Here is a 19,436-nt window from a genome sequence, read left to right as displayed (position 1 = left end):
AGCACAGGTGGGTGGGATACAGCACAGGTGGGTGGGATACAGCACAGGTGGGGTACAGGTGGGTGTGATACATCACAGGTGGGTGGGATACAGCACAGGTGGGATACATCACAGGTGGGATACATCACAGGTGGGATACATCACAGGTGGGGTACAGGTGGGTGGGATACATCACAGGTGGGTGGGATACAGCACAGGTGGGGTACAGGTGGGTGGGATACATCACAGGTGGGATACATCACAGGTGGGGTACAGGTGGGTGTGATACAGCACAGGTGGGTGGGATACAGCACAGGTGGGTGGGATACAGCACAGGTGGGTGGGATACAGCACAGGTGGGGTACAGGTGGGTGGGATACATCACAGGTGGGTGGGATACAGCACAGGTGGGATACATCACAGGTGGGATACATCACAGGTGGGATACATCACAGGTGGGATACATCACAGGTGGGGTACAGGTGGGTGGGCCACGGGTGGGTGGGCAACACGTGGGTGACACAAATCCATAGCAAAAGTTGAATACATCACAAGCTTAAACCACAAGCCCCCCCAAAAAAACTTCTAGTCAACATACCCTCTGTGCCTTGCTGTCTCTTGCTCAAGTTCTCAAAGTCCTCCACATACAGCTTGGCAATTTTTTTCCACAGGCCTCTGCATTTTTTGATGTTGCTGTGGTCCGCATCCCCCTTGTCCCACAGGGCTGGTACCTGCTGCACCTGTAGGATGAGGTCTTCTGATGTGTAGGGCCTCACCCCCTCGCTATCAGACAGATCCTGCTCCATATTGCTGCCAAAGAGCTCCAGCATGAAGTCACTGCTGCTCCACTCTGTGAACGCTGGTGCCATGTGGTCCCCATCCAAAATGGCCACCATACCATAGAGTCTGCATAGGAAGTGTGGTACAACATCCGGTTTTTATAGCCAGTGTGTTGTGCGCTCTCCGGTTCTCATTGGTTTCCATTGGCCGGATGCAACATTCCGGCTCCGGTCCGGATACGTCAGCCGGACCAGCCGGACCAAAAAATAGCGCATGTTGGAACGGACGCCGGAGTCCGGATCCGGTCCGGCTCCGGTCCGGACGAAACGGACGCATGTGAACGGTCGCATAGACTTTCATTGCTATGCCGTGCGTCCGTTTCGTCCGGTCCGCATGCGGTCCGGCTCCGGCACGGCTCCGGCACGGCGATTCCGGATAGCAGCCGCTAATGTGAACCGGGCCTTACTGACATGTTTTGAGGTATTTAACGCACAAGTCGGTACTTTACCTCACTGGTCAGTAGTTTCAGCTTGCCATGCAGTAACAGCCTTTATGAATTGACATTTTCCTAAATGCTCTGAAAAATCTGCTGTTTTTTTGCATCACCGGATGTGGTAATGCTTTGTGAATTGAAGCCATTATCTTTCAAATGTATTCTAGCAGTTGCTGCTCTGAACATCGAGTCCACTTGTCTCCATTCAGTATGGAAAGTGCTGGTTCCCAGTTGACCCATGCTTGATCTCCTCTTCTGGGTGTCTAAGTGTAATTGTACATGTGCATCAGATTCAGGAGCCGAGTAAAAGCATCCCAGGGAAAACATGATTTCAGAAGAAAAAAATGGATTGCTTTTCTGATGCTTTTACGATGCGTTTGGAATTCTTTTTACGATGCCTCGGTAATGCATTTGTCAAGTGTTTATAGTCCTTTCTCACTGACAGCAATACAAGAAAAAGAGCGGTCAGGACACAGCATAATATCATCGCATGCTACGTCTGCAAAAACACTGCGTAGAGAGACACATGGCAAAAGACACAATAAATCACGTGTCCACACGGCTTTGCTGTTATCCAATTCAAAATTTAAACTCGATGCTAATCCCTCAAAAAGGCTTTGGAAACACATCCGAAGAAAATGCTAACACCTGTGTACACGAGCTGATTGCTGAACTAAACTCATGGAACAAATAAAACTCAAGCTAAAAACTCTGCACTGTTGCAAATTACAGAGGCAGAAGACTGTAATATTAAATACTTAACGCAGGAAGAAGTGAAGGCAAGACTAAATAAATTAAAAATAGACAAGGCACCTGGCCCGGATGGCATGCATCCTCAGGTCCTAAGGAAATTAAGTTCAGTTATAGATAAACACCTTTATCTTATCTTTTGTGACTCTCTTTCAACTGGCAGAGTCCCAGTGGATCGGCGTACAGCCCACGTTTTCCCATTATTTAAGAAGGGCAAAAAATCAGATCCAGGAAATTATAGACCTGTAAGCTTAACATCAGTTGTACGCAAACTATTTGAGGGGTTACTAAGAGATACTATACATGACTTCATAATAGAAAATAATCTTATTTCTCAGCATCAACATGGGTTTACTAAAGACAGGTCCTGTTTGACTAACATGCTCAGCTTTTATGAGGTAGTGAATGCTAATATGGATATTGGGAATGCTGTAGATGTGATATACTTGGACTTTGCAAAGGCCTTCAACACTGTTCCCCACAAAAGTCTGGTGCAAAAGTTGAGGATGCAAGGACTGGGGAAGAGTCTGTGTTCATGGATAGGGAACTGGCTAATGGACAGAAAACAAAGAGTTGTGGTCAAGGGATCATACTCAAAATGGGTAACTGTTAGCAGTGGGGTCCCACATGGGTCTTTTCTGGGTCCAGTGCTCTTCACTTTATTTATTAATGACCTAGTAGATGCAGTAGTGAGCAATGTTGCTATTTTTGCAGATGATACAAAATTGTGCAGAATCATCAACTCTCAGGAAGGTAGTGTCATATTGCAACAGGATCTGGATAGGATGGCTATATGGGCACATACATGGCAGATGAAAATCAATGTTGAAAAATGTAAAGTCATGCATTTTGGTCGTACCAATGGTCTAGCACCATACAAAATAAATGGGATACAGTTGTGGACATTAAATTTGGAGAAGGACTTAGGAGTACTCATCGACAACAAGTTAAATAATCGTACTCAATGCCAAGCCGCTGCAGCTAAAGCTAACAACATTTTGGGATGCATTAAAAGGGAAATAAAAACTTGAGATGCTAGCATAATATTGCCCCTGTTTAACTCTCTAGTAAGGCCACATCTGGAATATGGAATTCAGTTCTGGGCACCACATTACAAAAAAGATATTGCAGTTTTAGAGCAGGTGCAGAGACGAGCAACAAAATTGATACGTGGGATGGAGGGTCTCGCTTACCAAGAAAGGTTAGATAAACTGGGTTTATTTAGTCTAGAGAAAAGACGCCTTAGAGGAGATCTAATTAACATGTATAAATACATCAGAGGGCATTATAATAGCTTGGCGGATGATCTTTTTGTCCCTAGGCCTTCTCAAAGGACTAGAGGACATGATCTGTGCAGGGAGGAAAAACGTTTTAGCCATTTATTTAGGAAAGGGTTCTTTACAGTAAGAGTGATTAAGATGTGGCATGCATTGCCACAGGAAGTCGTTATGACAAATTCTATACCTGCATTTAAAGGGGGCTTAGATGCTTTCCTTGCGTTGAAAGACATCCATGGCTACAATTACTAGGTAATGCCTAATGATGTTGATCCAGGGATTTTTATCTGATTGCCATCTGGAGTCGGGAAGGAATTTTTCCCTTTTGGGGCTAATTGGACCATGCCTTGTAAGCAGGCTGGTGTACTTTGTTCTCTGGTTTAACTCGATGGACGTGTGTCTTTTTTCAACCAAAATAACTATGTAACTATGGTGTCTGTCGGTGGGAGACAGATTTGTAAGTCTTTCCGAAAGAAAACAGGGACCTTTAACATCACTTAGCGTAGCATAATGTTGTTTTTGTTCAATCGAGATTAGTCAAGTTCTACTTACATAACATCTGTATTGTACTGTCCACGTTTAGGTTTCAGTGAGCTTTACCTAGTAGATAAAGAGAAAAGTTTTCCTGGCATTTTTTACATTTTTGTCTTCTTATGACTGAAGCCAATCCTAATGTCACTTCCTCCCAAACTCTTTTTTTTTTCCTCTTAGAAACCGCACTGTCAAATCTAGCTTGCTTTGTAAATATGTGAGCACAGCATAGGTTGTATTTCAGCAGCTTCACACTGAACAACCCTTGGCCAATCAGTGAGGAGCAGGAGTGTGGGAGGGGTGATAACCAGCTTCCGTCTCGTTGGCAATGTACCAAATACAGCCAGTCTTCAGAGATAAGATTACAGCAGAAACATTTCTGATTAGATTAGTGTACCTGCAATGTAGGGGAAGGATGCAGACTGCATAATAAACGCAGAACAGTGGGTAAATGGAATTTGACTTTATGGCTAACAATCCCGCTGGCAATGGCAGCACAAACGAGGAGTGGGCGCAGCTTGGACTACGCATGCACAATTGCTTTCGACTGATGAGTGGATGAACTTTTAGGCTGCTTTCACAGTGGGAAGTTACAGACGCACGTTAGAGCAGCCGGTAACGCAGCCTAACTCACAGTAATGAAAAATCAATGTGCTGTTCACAGTGCCCACGTTGAGTTAGGATATAACGCTGCACGTTAAATGAAAGTGCAGCATGCTGCACGTTATACCCCTATAGAGCTGCGTTAGATTGTTTGCACATGCTCAGTGACTAGCCACATGGCTAATTAATATTCACTGCACTGTGGTGACTCGTGGTGGGACTCGTAGTGTTGTCCGGATCGTCCGGATCATCACAATGAAAGATTCGGTTCACAGTGGATGTCTGTCTGGAAGAAACAGGAACATACATAATGTACAGTGCAGGGAAAGTCCTGTCCTGCTAGTCATTTCACCCAGTCTGCTTCCCTAGTAAAATGATTCGGTTCAAATATCCGTATCTTTTCAATGATACGATTCGAATGATCCAAATCCTTAAAAAGATCCAGACTTCCTATCACTATCCTGGAGCAACTGCTTTGAGAGCTGCATAACGCGGCTCAATCTGACGTCCAACTCCAACACCACCATGCGTTGCGTTAGGGGCACGTTATGCGACCTTAATGTCCCCTAAAACGCAACGTCTTGGTGTGAAAGAGGCCTTCGGCCCCATTCACACTCTGAATCACGAGTCTGCATTGATATGTTTGGCGATTTTGTTGCTATTACAATACTAATTCCAGTGAATAAGAATCGCAATGCAATCGCCAAGAAAATGCAGCATGCAGCGCATTTAGGACTGGTGGAAATTGACGGTCGCAAATGGGAACCCAAAGATAGATTAGTCATTCCAGCCCTTTGATACCATTACTGAACAAAACTCTTTTAAAGTGAACCCAAAGTGAGAGTGATATGGAGGCTGCCATATTTATTTCCTTTTAAACAATGCCAGTTGCCTGGCAGCCCTGGTCATCCATTTGGCTGCAGTAGTGTCTGAATCACACCAGAAACAAGCATGCAACTAATCTTGTCAGAGCTGACAATGTCAGAAACACCTGGGCCCATATGTAATTAACTTTTTCTCCTGAGTTATCTCCTAAGAGTTAATTGTTATATTTTCTTTAAAATAACTTTCAAGCATTGTACAGTTGAAAAACTACCTAAAAGTTGGTGAAAAAGTATTATCAAATTAAGTTTGAGTGTTTTCTTGCTTGCAGGTTTTTTTTTATGTGTTTTATAACAAGGTGTGAAAATATCACCTTGGAGAAAACTCAGGAGAAAAAGTGAATTGCATATGGCCCCTGATCTGCTGCATGCTTGTTCGGGGTCTATAGCTAAAAGTATTAGAGGCAGAGGAACAGCACGATAGCCAGATAACTGGTATTCCTTAAAAGGAAATAAATATGGCTGCCTCCATATCACTCTCACCTCAGGTTCACTTTAAATCCGCTCCTTTAGTTGTCTTTCCCTTTGTTGCTACCCTCTGTCAAATGCCCTTTTTTTGTAACAGCCAGGGTGTTTTAGGATCTGTTTTGTCGCAGCACCTCGTAATTAATGCCATTAAAATAAAAAACAGTGACTTTAAGGCAGATTTGCATAGGCCTCAGGGACGCAGTGCAGCGGTTTTTGACGGGATGTATTTTATAGGTGATAAAGATGTCGCCTCCGGTTTGATTCACTTTTCCTCTGTCCCGAAGATAAATTAGAATTGAAGCAGAACGTGAGAATGAAAACAGACCTGCATCTTGGCTCCCGATACGAGGATCGTCCTGCGCATCCTGTTCCCTTCCTCGTTGTCCACATAAACATGCCATATGCGGCTACTACATGCCTGCACTATGCTTGGGATCTCAATTAAGTTAAATGTCTTTTTTTTTTTCCCTTTTTTTTTACGAGAGATAAACTTTATGGCAAGTCGTAAGGCATAGTGTGAAAGCGTAATTACAATAATTTTATGACAAAGGCTTATCAACTACCTGTGATTAAACTGTAAATCCCAAGACCTCCTAAAATTGTGATTTTCTAGCTGTGTTAACAATAACGCTATGCAACATTTGCTAAATCCTCTCCCTCTTTTGCATAATCTTCCCTCTCCTGCGTCCATGCGCCAGCGCTTTTCCTCAATTCATCTCCCTGTAGTTCTGTAATATTGTTTATTTCCGTGGCAAACAACTTTGGAGTTGGGAAAAAAAGGCTTCTTATTTATTATAGACTGATTTTTCGTTGCTTTAAGAAGAGACAAAGGTTCTTCTTATATAACAGCTACTGTGAAGTTATTATTATTTAGTATTTATATATCACCAACATCTTCCGCAGCGCTGTACAGAGTATATTGTCTTGTCACTAACTGACCCTCAGAGGAGCTCACAATTTAATTCCTTACCATAGTCCTATGTCTATGTATGTATTGTGTAGTGTATGTGTTGCAGTCTAGGGCCAATTTAGGTGGGAGCCAATTAATCTATCCCTATGGTTTTGGGATGTGGGAGGAAACCTGAGTGCCCGGAGGAAACCCACGCAGACACGGGGAGAACAAACAAACTCCTTGTAGTTGTTGACCTGGCTGGAATTTGAACTAGGGACCCAATGCTGCAAGGCGAGAGCGCTAACCACGACGCCACCGTGCTGCCCAGTTATTGGTAGTTGAGTTGATCTTTTTCCCAGAGATTCAATCTTTATGACTTAGGCCCCGTTCGGACTATGTGCGTTCCTAGCCGTTTGTTTCCAGAACGCGTACGGGCAGACTTTGCGCATAGAAATGGCTACTAATGTTTTCTAATGGCCTCGTTTACATGTATGCGTATAAGTCGCATACGTTTCTCATCCGCATTGCTGCACGCAGTTCTGTGCGTCACGCACAGAAACGGACACAATTAAAGTCTTTGGACGCATATCAAAAACGCGTACTATTGCGTTTTAGCGCACGTTTCCCTCTGCGTTTCCCATTATTTCCTGTGTGACGCACTTCCTTTCAACATGCAAAAACGCAATAAAAAGCGCATATAAACGCATGCGTTTTTCAACTTGCGTTTTCTTTGGTTTTCTATGCATTCTGCAAACGCTGACAGTATGAACAGGGCCTAAGGGTGCAACATTAGTTGTGGCCGGATCGACCTTCTGATTCAAAAATTTTAACAAATCAGAAGATTTTTTTGATTGATTTTCAGTCAAAATTGGGTGAGTGGATTGATAAGTAATGACAGAAAAATCTTGATTGCAAGGGCTTGATTGGGTGTGCGTACATAACGGTGTTTGATAATGTGACAACCAAGGCAATCTCTGGCCGGCAGTGCTTCTACCCCTCCCCTTCCAGCCATGCCCGTATGCAGTGTAAAGTTTCACCTCTCCGCCAGCGGGACTCCTGGCCTCTGTTGTTCCCCACAGCCATGAGCGCCTGTTCCACGTGACATTGGCGCATGTGTGACATCACTACACGCGCTGATTTGCACGGTACCAGCAGTCTCCTTGACGATTGGAGTCCCGCCAGCTGAGTGGGAAGACTTTAAAACACTAAGCAGGGGCACAGGAGACTCAAACACACACTTACACTTGGGGGTCAGCCTGGCAGGCAGAGGTAGAATGATTTCTTTTAGAATTCATGCTGAAATCTGTTGGAGACAGAGCAGGATTATCCTCCAGGCAACCTGGGCAGGTGCCTGGGGCCCAGTGAGTGTCAAGGGGCTCACCTACCACCTTCTCTGACCTCTCTCCACCCCAGATTACCAAAAGGGTCATAAGGGGGAGCTACAGCTACTACCTTGCCTAGAGCCACATTTTACCTTGAAGGGGCACCTTACACTGCATACACTGCACACCGATTTTTAATCAGAAATGACTAAATCAGAAATGGCAAAAAAATGTAAAATGTATAATATGTGCAAACATAAACTAATACAAAGTATGTTTTTTCCAGAGTAAAATGAGCCATAAATTACTTTTCTCCTATGTTGCTGTCAATTACATTAAGTAGTAGAAATCTGACAAGCGACAAGTTTTGGACTAGTCCATCTCTTCATGGGGGATTCTCAGGGATTTATTTATTTTCAAAAGCCGTTAGCGAATGGCAGTTGCTCTGTCCAACTGCCAAAAAAACTGTGTAGCAAGCAGGGAAGCTGACCAGCATCATTGTTTAAAACCTTTTTAGGGAATATTTTTATAAAGAATAAAAGCCTTGCTGAGAATCCCCTATGAAGAAATGGACTAGTCCAAAACCCGTCGCTTCTGTCAGATTTCTACTACCTACTGTAAGTGACAGGCACATAGGAGAAAAGTCATTTATGTCTCATTGTACTCTGGGAAAAACATACTTGTTATTTGTATGTTTGCACATATTTTAAATGTTAAAATTTTTTGCCATAGTGCCCCTTTAAGCCATCTCTGATTGGAAATCTGTGTGGTCTATCTAATAGTTGATCTGGCAGTAGGGATGGTCGGTAATGCAGTTTTTTTTTTTCATTACGCTGCAGCTCCGATTTCCGCAAATACTGATTTCCATTACCGCAGTACACCAATGGTAATGAGATTTGCGAACTCCCAAAATTGATTGGGTTTTTACAGAATCCACAATGTTTTCCGAATGTCCATAATTTTTAATTAAGTAAAAACCAATACTTTACATTATAATATTCTTGTGAATAGTTAATTGGCTAAATACTTCGGAACTCAGAAGCATTCAACCAATCAGGATTTTTAAAACGGAAATCAGATTACCGCTGTAATTATAGGCCAAAACAAAAGAATTGGATACTACCGAGTATTTTCGAGTCTTCTGATTGGCCTAAATTTTCAGATTTTAGCGTTAAATCATTGCATTCTTTGATTGGTCCAATACTACCAAGGATTTCCGATTTTCCGAACGTTTGCAATAAACTGGCAATCCGATTTTAGTTTTAAAAAAAATTCTGCTTTCCCTGATTGGCTGAATGCTTGCAAGAGCTGTGATTAGCCTACAATTACGAAGTTGCAGTTGTGATTTTCATGGAAATCTGATTTTCCAATGCCGTTTCCCGTCGGAAAGTCAATTGAATTTGATCAGAAAATCGTACATTTTCATTTTGGTGGACATTTCCGACCATCCCTAATGGCCAGGTGGCCAGCTTAAATCTTCCAGCAATCTTTTTACTGCAACCTACCTGACTGATTAAAATACTACTACAGGTTCATTTTTTTAAAATTTCCATTCATATAAATATAGTTATGTGAAATGGAAAATGTGCAAAATGATGTCGCAAAGAAAGTTTCTCCAACAGAGATGCCGGAAAAGGAGTTATTAGAATGAGCCCCCCACATATATACATAATATATATATATATACATTATACTGTTTATAAAAGCGTAAATAGGTTGTTTGTTGAAAAAATGCCAATATTGTTCCCTGCTAATTACACACTCACAACCAAAATGTAATAATGCATCTGAAGCTTACAGCATAAATCTGTACACCGGAACCGGCACGTCCAATAACACCATCACTTTTGTCATATTAAGATAAAACTTACAGCACTAACACTAAAATCTCCTCTCCTCCTTCAAACACATGATTAATGGAGAAGTGACAGAACAGAGCTCGAAATTTATGAAGTCTTCGATTGATATAACAACCACTTTCATGTATCCACACCTTCCTTTACTATGCACCGAGTAATTGAGGTTACACTGTAAATGCTGCAGTCAACACAGTCCTCCTTGTTTGGGTCTACATGAGCTTTGCAAAACATGGTTGGATGTTGAATCACACAGGACTCATTTATAAAACTCTGCAAAAAGCCATATTTGGCCATGATCCAGTTACATTTTTCTCCTGAGATTTCTCCTATAAGATCATTTTCAGATTATCTAAGGGTCCTTTGACACTGGGACAGTGCAGTGCGATAAATGTACCGCCACCCAACTGCTGCCTAATGTTAATCTATGCGGTAGTTCATACTACCCACGTTGCAGTACGCTGCGCTGGAAGTGCCATCAAATTTCAACAGCAACTGGTCTGAGTGTATTAAGTGATAAAGGTGCTAATCCTGCATTCAAAACTTGCAAAACTTTTTCTGCTGTTATGGTTTGGAGTTATGACATACTTTAGGAGCACTGGCCCTAGTGCCAAACAGCGCCAAAGAGTTGAATGCTGGGAGTTCTTTTTATCTATAATATATTCCTCCTCTTCCATTTATTTCCCTACCTAGCTGCTTATCAGAAACACCCTCTGATTACTTGTGTTTAAAAGCAAGGCTGAGGTGACTCAGTGATTGGATGTGTAAACAAAAAAAAGACAGTGCATTTGTTAGTAAACACCTCAGTGGGAGTGTCTGAAGACTCTGGGAGGAGGGCGGGTAACGAATACACAATGAGCAAGAGAAGGGAGGGGGAAAAACAAGAGTCAGGGAGGATATGATGTCAGCATTAGCTTGGCAAAATGGCCACTGCCTAGAATAGTATTTTCTGCTTTTCCTTTGTAAAATTCACAGGAATCATTACGTGGATAGCACAATACCTCTGTTATGTAAGTAGAAGTAGTATTTATCTACTTATATATATGTGTTTTTTACTTCTAGGTTAGCATGGGTGTCGCTTGTTCTTTAATGTGCGAACATACCTACGTTGCCGTGCAGCAATCTGCGTTGGACCGGAAGTCATGTAAGTCTATGGCAACACGCGTGTTTTAAAAATCCGCCACAGGTTTTCATGTCGCTCATGTATTTTAGCAATTCACTTCTGCGCAAAACATCCATTGGCCAACAGGAAGAGAGATGCCAGACGGGGATTACCGCGTACTAAGGCGGTAATCCTGAAAGGCCTGTTTTTGGCGGCCGCACTGCTAATCACACCGCTCAGTCTAGTCCTACCAGTCCTGTCACGCCAGTCCTGTCACTCAAGTCCTGTACCAGTCCTTCAGTCTTGCCAGTCAGCCCTGTCATGACAATCCTGTCAGACTAGTCCTGTCTTCAGCCCTGTTACATCGGTCCTCTTTCTAATTCCCTTACGGCAAGGTTAACCCCTCCTGTTCTTCTCGTCCCTGGTGGGGCAGTCCTAGGGGTTTTGACCTGGTGGACACCAGGCCACAAAGTAGTCCACTGCCCATTAGGGGTGGTGGCCCATGATTCCTGGCGGGGTGCTCTGGTGAAGACCCACGCTCACTTAGACTCCACGCCCTGGAAATGCCCGCACCAATGTCCGGTGCTGAGATCAAAAGGAACCTGGTGCAGAGATCAAAAGGATAAGTACATAAAAGTAATATAAAACTTATTTGGAGCATTTTCTTGCATGGTGGGAGCTGTAAAAGTTTTCTATTGGAAAAGTCTGACTGTAACTTCTTGGAGAAAACTTAACAGGATGTGGGCCATTGTATGCAATCCACAATCCATATGCCTGGTCTTAGTACAAGGAAGTCATCCTTAAGGCAAAGCAGGGCTTTTTGGCACCCACTGTGTGCCGTGTAGCTCTGAAGCTTGGTGTGGCTGTGCCCTGGTACATACAGGTAATTCGGTGATTTGGAGATTGCCGGATGCTGAATTACTCCCCCCTCCGAGTTGCGACAACTCGGAAGAGGGACTACTGTTTAACCCTCCCCCGAATTTGTGTGAAAGCGGGGTGAGCGCTCATTCGGCTCAACCATCACCAAAATGCTCTGTGTGCCAAACTGCTGTGTACGCTCCTAAAGGTGCCTACACACCCACATTGGTTGGTGCCTAAAGGAATGGGGTGCAACCCCCCAGGCAACAGTTTGTGGGCCCAACCATGTACATTTATTTAGAAGATGCATTTTTTTTTCTATAAAGAAAGCAGTTGGGACAACGGTGTGGAGCATGAGAAAGTAGCTTCCAGGATGAGGGGTAAGGAGACTAGAAATAAGTGTCAAAGTGGTTAGCACTCTCGCCTTGCAGCGCTGGGCCCCTTTTTTGAATCCCAGCCAAGGCACTATCTGCACGGAGTTTGTATGTTCTCCCCCTGTCTGCGTGGGTTTCCTCCAGGCACTCCGGTTTCCTCTCACACCCCAAAACGATGATTTAATTGGCTTCCCCCTAAAATTGCCCCTAGACTACGATACATAGACCACACAATACATAGACATATTACTATGGTAGGGATTTGATTGTGAGCCCCTCTGAGGGACCAGTGGCATAGCTATGGAGCTCGGGGCCCTGGTGCGAGTTTTACACTGCCCCCCCCCCCCCCTCCCAAGCACTCTATATGTAACACTTGATAAAGCGCAACAAAACCTGCCAAGGTGATCTACAGTATTTGAGGTGCAAGAAGGGGATGTGGAACAGTTTGTTAATGATTACTACCATTTAAAGCATCTATAGAAGTGATTATTACCACCACAGGACCAATAAACAGCTTATACTTTGGTTTTAGGAAGGGCCCAATGGGGCCCCTCTGGCCCACGGGTCCCAATGCTGTCGCTACCTCTGCAACCCCTATTGCTACGCCCCTGTGAGGGACAGTTGAGTGACGAGACTGTATACTCAAAATCGAAATAATAATAAAATAAAAGAGCTTCAACATTTTGCATAATTCATACAGAACAACATACTATTTACGGCACATAAAAAACTTTCTGGAGCGCGGCTGTAAATTATAAGGGCCATTTATTCCCACTGTCCAGCTTCAAAGCCAGTGTGTTTTCTCATGTACTGACGCTGGTCCCTGTCACTAAGGCAAACCTTTGTGCTGTATAATGGTGACGTACATCGAGGCTGCTCTGACTCTCCTCTGCTGGGCACCACCTGCAGAGAAGAAAAGAAGAAGAATACAGGCCCCACAGCATACACAAATAATACAATGATATATGGAGCAGTCTACCACCCTCTGACATGTTCCTGACCTAGGCCTCACCTGCGCGGCCCTTGCCACAAATCTAGGCTTGGTGACTCATGCTTGGGTATTGATCTCAGGTCACACAGAGAAATACTTTGGTCTATCAGATAACTAATCTCTCTGCCTGGCTGTGGTCCACGAGCCGCTCCCGCCGCCTGTGTTCCTCTCGCTCGGCTTGATTGCCTATCTCTAGCTGCCTATCTTCCTTTATCTAAGAGCAGCTTGTCTCTGCCCCATTTCACAGGCTCAGATCTCCCTCGGCGCTCCTCTCTTGTTTGGCTGGCGGATAATATAAAACTCTCAGACAAAGCTCTAGAGAGAGCCCAGATCTGGCTCCGTACCGCTGCCGTACAATGGCTGTCTTCTCTGCGCCCGATCTCAGCGGGGAGCCGCTGCTAGGGGGACGGGGTGGTGGGAGCGCCGGGGCTTCGTACTTAGAACAGTTCTTCTTTGGTGTGACACCAACGCAGGGGCCCAGGAGGGCCGGCGCGTTTCTTGCTTTCTGTGCATTTTGGCCCGGCGCTGTATCAGAATACAGATCTCCTGGCAGCTTCAGAGTCACAGCGGGGCGATTGGCGTACTCGCTCGGGAGGGGGATGCTAATGCTGGACGTAATTTGATTGTGTGTGGACAGCAGAGCCCTTCAGATGGGAAATCAATACGGCATCTTGCGTAAAAGAGTGAAGATGTAAAACTTCTCCCTGTGGCGGCACAAACACTTTCCTGCTTTAGAAGTACTTTTTTAAAGCACCACTTCAGCCCAGTGGAAAAGCAAGAGATTGATTCAGCCAAAGAACTCCTAGAATTGCTGTAAAATTTTAAAGAAATTTGGTTTAATAATAATAATAAAGTGCATGAATAAAAAAGTGCATGAATAAAAAATAAAAAAACTTGCAAAAAAGTTCAGTTTTTACAATATAAAAAAATGTATCTGAGGCGTCAGGTCAAAGGTAGCTAGATCCATCTGCTAGATCCATAGGAGTAATCTAGGAGAGAGTAATTCAATATTCAAGGAGTTTGATTCACAAAAGGGTGCTAACTTAGTTAGCAACCCTAAAAGTCCCTTAGCACGCCTAAAGCCCTTTAGGGCATGCAAAGTTTCGCAGTTACCGCGAGCAAAGTTTAGCAGTGCCCGTGAAATATCGCACCGGGTGCGATCAAACCGGCGCACTGGGTGTGCCTAAAACGCCGCACCAGGTGCGGCCGAAACGTTGCACCATGCGTTTTCTTTAGGACTCCAGTCCCAGAGAGGTCCTCTTCGTTCTCCTGCTGGGCCCCCATTTAAATTGCCCAAGTCTGCAGTATGGAGCCACTTGTCTTCGAAAGTATAGAATAACAAGAGAAAGCTGCGCTAATGGAAACACAAAATCACATGGAGCGCTCTAAACTAAACAATACTGTATGTTGTTGTCAAATGTCACTCAAAAGTTTTTAGTAGCGCTCAATAGCTTGATTTAACAGAGGGAATTGAAAACAGTCACCATCCAGCTGCTTGGCAACCATCAAACTGAATGTCCCAGGATTCAATAAGTTTCCTCACAGATCAGCCGACATGTTAAAGGAAAGAGACAAAAAAGCACATAGCGTAATCCAGTAACAAAAGTGTTGCCCATCACCTACATTGAACAATCACCTTGTGCTGGAACACACTCCCCCTATGTGCCCGCACTCACCCAATCAGCCTCCAACAAATCCGGAGGTATGGATGTGTAGCGTAGTCAGGGGATAGGATTCAGTTCGCCATGATCAGATTCTAAAACTCAAGAAAGCGCTGTATAGTGTAAAATCATTTAATGCTATAAAGTTTTTTAAAATCATCAAACTCACAAGCGTAAGAGGTCAATAGGCATGTAGTCACACAAGTGGATGCAGTCCCGGGTAGCCGCTCACATGCACGCTGCCTCAGACCCTCACGTCCTGGACTTCCTGGTACTCTCGATCATGTGACGTGGCTCCGCCCTATGCATTTCGTCATGAAAATGACTCATCAGGGGCTCACGTCACTCCAGTACCAGCGGCTCCTATAATCCCTTAGCCAAACCCTCCCATCCAATTGGCCCCGCCTATCATAACAACGAAGTCCTCCGCACGCCTGCATGTCAGCGCTCACCCTCAAAGGGACGTGCTACAGAGTATACAGACTTCACTAACAAAAGCCACCTAATATTTAAAACAGCAATATTATTGCACATACCCTATATAGACCTCACTAACAGAGGCCACCTAATATTTAAAACAGCAATATTATTGCACATACCCTCACTGTGGCTGAAAACGCAATCAGTGCTAAATTCCACCACTACCTACTATATTAAAAAAGGGGGTAAAACCAGGGAAGATCCTTACCAATGTATCAACTATCCTTGCTTAGTGTCATCCTGAAATTCCAAAACTACAGCGACGCTCACGGCACCCAACCGCAAGGCAAACGCGGACCGCGACCCAGAGGAGGCTGCAAACGCACCGAAACTACAGCGACGTCCACGACACCCAACCGCAAGGCAAACGCGGACAGCAACCCAGAGGAGGTCGCAAACGCACCAACACACATTGCGTGCGCACGCGGCCCCCCAAGGGAAACCCGCACCACCGCCACGGTCCCGCCGGCCGTCGCCGCTGCACGTCGCCTTCCATAGATGACTAACTAAAGGGAATATTCAGGAGTTAGAATAAATGAAAATAAAATTGGATTTAATATAAAAAAATAAAATTAAACTTGAGGATAAAAATGAAAAAGGTTCTAGTCCCATACCATCAATCGTTCACAATAAAACAATTAATATCGAGATCCACATTAAGACCTACTGGACTCTGGGTGTCTAAATTAAATATCCAACGGGTTTCCTTCTTTGACAACTCCCTCACCCTATTACAACCTCTCCAGTTTGGCATAAGTTTCTCAACCGCGCAAAAATGCATCAGAGCCGGATTGCACTGATGTTTTTGCTTAAAGTGGAGAGAAACACTGTGTTGCTCAAACCCTTTCCTAATGTTACTAATATGCTCCCCAATCCTCTCTTTCAGTGATCTGGTGGTGCGGCCCACATACTGTAGGCCGCAATCACACCAGATCACATATACTACAAATGCTGTATTGCAACATATAAATTGGCGGATTTTAAACAGATTGCCATTTGACACTGAGACAATTTGACTCTGTCTATGGGCATTAGCCTCTCTACAGCATTTACAACCCCTACACGGAAAAAAGCCTTCTGATTGCCATCCCAACATCTGTCTCTGCTCCGGAGGAGCGACACAGCTGGGTGCAATCCGGTTCTTTAAAGTAGGGGCCCGACGGTAGATAAAATTGGGCCTAGATGGCAAAACTCCCCTTAACACATGATCACTCTGAAGAATATTCCAATGTTTCAGGAAAATCCTCTCTATCTTTCTGTAATCAACAGAGTAATCGCTTAAAAATGAAAAGGGTCTGTTGTCAGCCTTTGGGTCTGCTTTCTTACTTTGAAGTAAGTTTCCACGGTCCTTTTCACCCACCTCTTTCTGTATATCCTCTAGCCAGGGTTCACTATAGCCCTTTTCTACAAATTTAGCTTTCAAAACATCCGACTGTAGGTAGTAATCCTGTAAGTCAGAACAGTTCCTACGGACTCTTGTAAACTGACCTTTTGGGACCCCCTTAAGCCACTGTGGATGGTGGCAGCTTGTCACATCTATATAGGCATTCCGATCCGTGGGCTTAAAGAAACATTTGGTGGAAAAACCCTCACCATCTCTCGTAATATTAAGATCTAAAAAGTGAATAGAGCGACTGTCACACTCCGCAGTTAATTGAATGTTTTCCTTGATATTATTTATCTCCCCAATGAATTCCTGGAAACTTACCTCATCTCCCCTCCAGAAAATCAGGAGGTCATCGATGTACCTTTTCCAAAGTGCAACCCTGGGCCCCCCTATCCTCAGGGCTTCCTCCTCCCACAATGCCATATAAATGTTAGCTAGGCTTGGGGCATAAGATGCCCCCATCGCACAGCCATACACCTGTCTGAAGAACTGGTCTTTGTGCCAAAAATAGTTCCGTTTAAGTGAAAAATCAAGAAGTGACAAAATAAACTCCATCTGGACACCGCGCATGTCGGACGACCGATGCAAAAATGTTCTCGCTGCCTCTATACCATCTTCATGCGGTATATTGGTATAAAGTGACCCTACGTCTGCTGTGGCCAGCAGGATGTCACCCTCTATCCTCAGTTCTTCCAACAGTTGTACAGCGTGTTTAGTGTCCAGCAAAACATGTGGCAATTGGGGGACAATCGGTTGGAGAAAGCTATCTATATACTGGCCAGCTCTGTGGGTAATGGATCCCACCCCACTCAGGATTGGTCTCCCAGGGGGATTGGTGGTACTCTTGTGGATTTTTGGAAGTTGGTACATGATGGGTATTCGGGGAGCCGAAGGTACCAGAAAATCACACGTTTTCTTCTCTATTAAACCCATCAGCAAACCCTCATCTAAAAGAAGGGCCAATTCTCGCTTATACTTGAGTGTCGGATCTCCTGGTAATCTCTCGTATGTTCTTTCGTCATAAATCAATTTATCCAATTCTGCGAAGTACTGATCTTTTCGCAACAAGACTACCCCTCCCCCTTTATCAGCAGATCGTACAACCAAACCTTTCTCCTTCATTAAGCTTTCTATCGCACGTTCGTTACGAGGCTTAGATCTAATATTCAATTTTTTAAGATCATTAACTACCCGATCTTTAAAGTTTTCCACTGCATTCATAGCTGAGGTGTCTTGGGGATTAAAGGTGGACGCGCTCCGAAACGTCCTACGGGGAGCGGTCTCAACACAATTCAACCGATTTGTGGGCCCTTCCTTCTGGATGAAATATTTCTTGATGTTCAATTTCCTTGTGTAACGATGAACATCAATAAAAGTATTAAATTTGTTCAGCTGGCTTTGAGGCGCATATTTCAGCCCTTTATCTAACAGTTTTATTTCGTGTTTTTCCAAAGGAACATCACTCAAATTAAAAATACCTGCTCCTATCACTGCCTTCTTCTTTTGTTCCCTTCTACCTGCTCTCCTCCCCCTTCTACGCCTCTTTTTCTTGGTACTACTGGTTGCCCCCCCAGGTATTCTTCTTCCTCCCATCCTTCTCTCCAATACCGGGGGCGTGGGGCTAAAAAATGAGGTTGATCAAAGCCTCTATCCTCCCGAAATGGCTGGAATCTATTCTGGGTGTGTACCGGGTATTGGTAAGGAGGCTGTGGATCCTGTCTCCTATTCCATTGGGCACCTCTGTTGTTCTGGGGCCCTCCCGCCCCCCTCCCATCATGTGGTCTCTGTTGGATCCTATCTTTATTCACCACGGCTTGTTCCTGGGGTTTCACCGTTTTCCCTTTAGGTTGTACTGGTTGTGTGGGGGTATTGTATACAGGGGCACCTGGTTGATTCCCTATACCAGTTTCTACTTGTTGTTCTCCATTTCTGCTCGCTTTATCTGCCAGTCTTTTCTGTACGATAGGCTGCCATTTATAGGCTAATTTCTTTTTGTGTGCCTCACTATCTCGTGCAAATTTCCGTTGCTTATCTGCTATAATATTTTTCTCCCCGTTTGCGAGAGTCTCCTGTATCTTTTTTGTCCTGGCAATATATTGTTCGGTGTTTTTATAGGGTTCAATTTTAATTCTAATATTTTCAATTTCTGTGCCCAATCTCTCTATCCGCCCCGTTTTCCTTTTAATTAAGAGCTCCATCAAACCCAACCCACTTCTATTAAAAAATTCTTCCCATTCCTTATCGTTTTCTTCTGTATCTTCCCCATCATCTGGGGTAATGTCCCATCTGATTTTTTTGGGGATAATCCCCTCCTTATGATATTTCTTGAGGGTAGCGATATCCCACCAAGTTTGCTGTTCCTTCACCATTACATTGTGTAGGGATTTAAAATCACTATCTAAATCAATCACTCCTGGCGCTGTATCCTTAAATAATTCGTCTAGATCATGTAGTCTCCTATTCCTGCTTTCAAACAGATCCATAGCAGCAGACAGTAAATACAGATAATACAGGAAGTTAGAATAACAAGAGAAAGCTGCGCTAATGGAAACACAAAATCACATGGAGCGCTCTAAACTAAACAATACTGTATGTTGTTGTCAAATGTCACTCAAAAGTTTTTAGTAGCGCTCAATAGCTTGATTTAACAGAGGGAATTGAAAACAGTCACCATCCAGCTGCTTGGCAACCATCAAACTGAATGTCCCAGGATTCAATAAGTTTCCTCACAGATCAGCCGACATGTTAAAG

At 44.0% G+C, this 19,436-nt stretch overlaps 1 protein-coding gene across 3 annotated transcripts in view; it reads left to right on the top strand.

Annotated features, from left to right (window-relative positions):
- ASIC4 (acid sensing ion channel subunit family member 4) overlaps window positions 1-19,436 on the top strand; it is a 949,912-nt gene that overhangs the window by 285,459 nt on the left and 645,017 nt on the right. For all 3 annotated transcript variants that reach the window (XM_068246014.1, XM_068246013.1, XM_068246015.1), the window contains one exon: window positions 10,895-10,976. The gene's annotated coding sequence lies outside the window, so the exon portion shown is untranslated. The remainder of the gene's footprint in view (window positions 1-10,894; window positions 10,977-19,436) is intronic.

This window comes from Hyperolius riggenbachi, chromosome 7 (assembly GCF_040937935.1).
Source record: "Hyperolius riggenbachi isolate aHypRig1 chromosome 7, aHypRig1.pri, whole genome shotgun sequence".
Lineage (NCBI taxonomy): Eukaryota > Metazoa > Chordata > Amphibia > Anura > Hyperoliidae > Hyperolius > Hyperolius riggenbachi.
The sequence above is the reverse complement of the archived record's forward strand: the minus strand, read 5'-3'. Positions and strand labels throughout refer to the sequence as shown.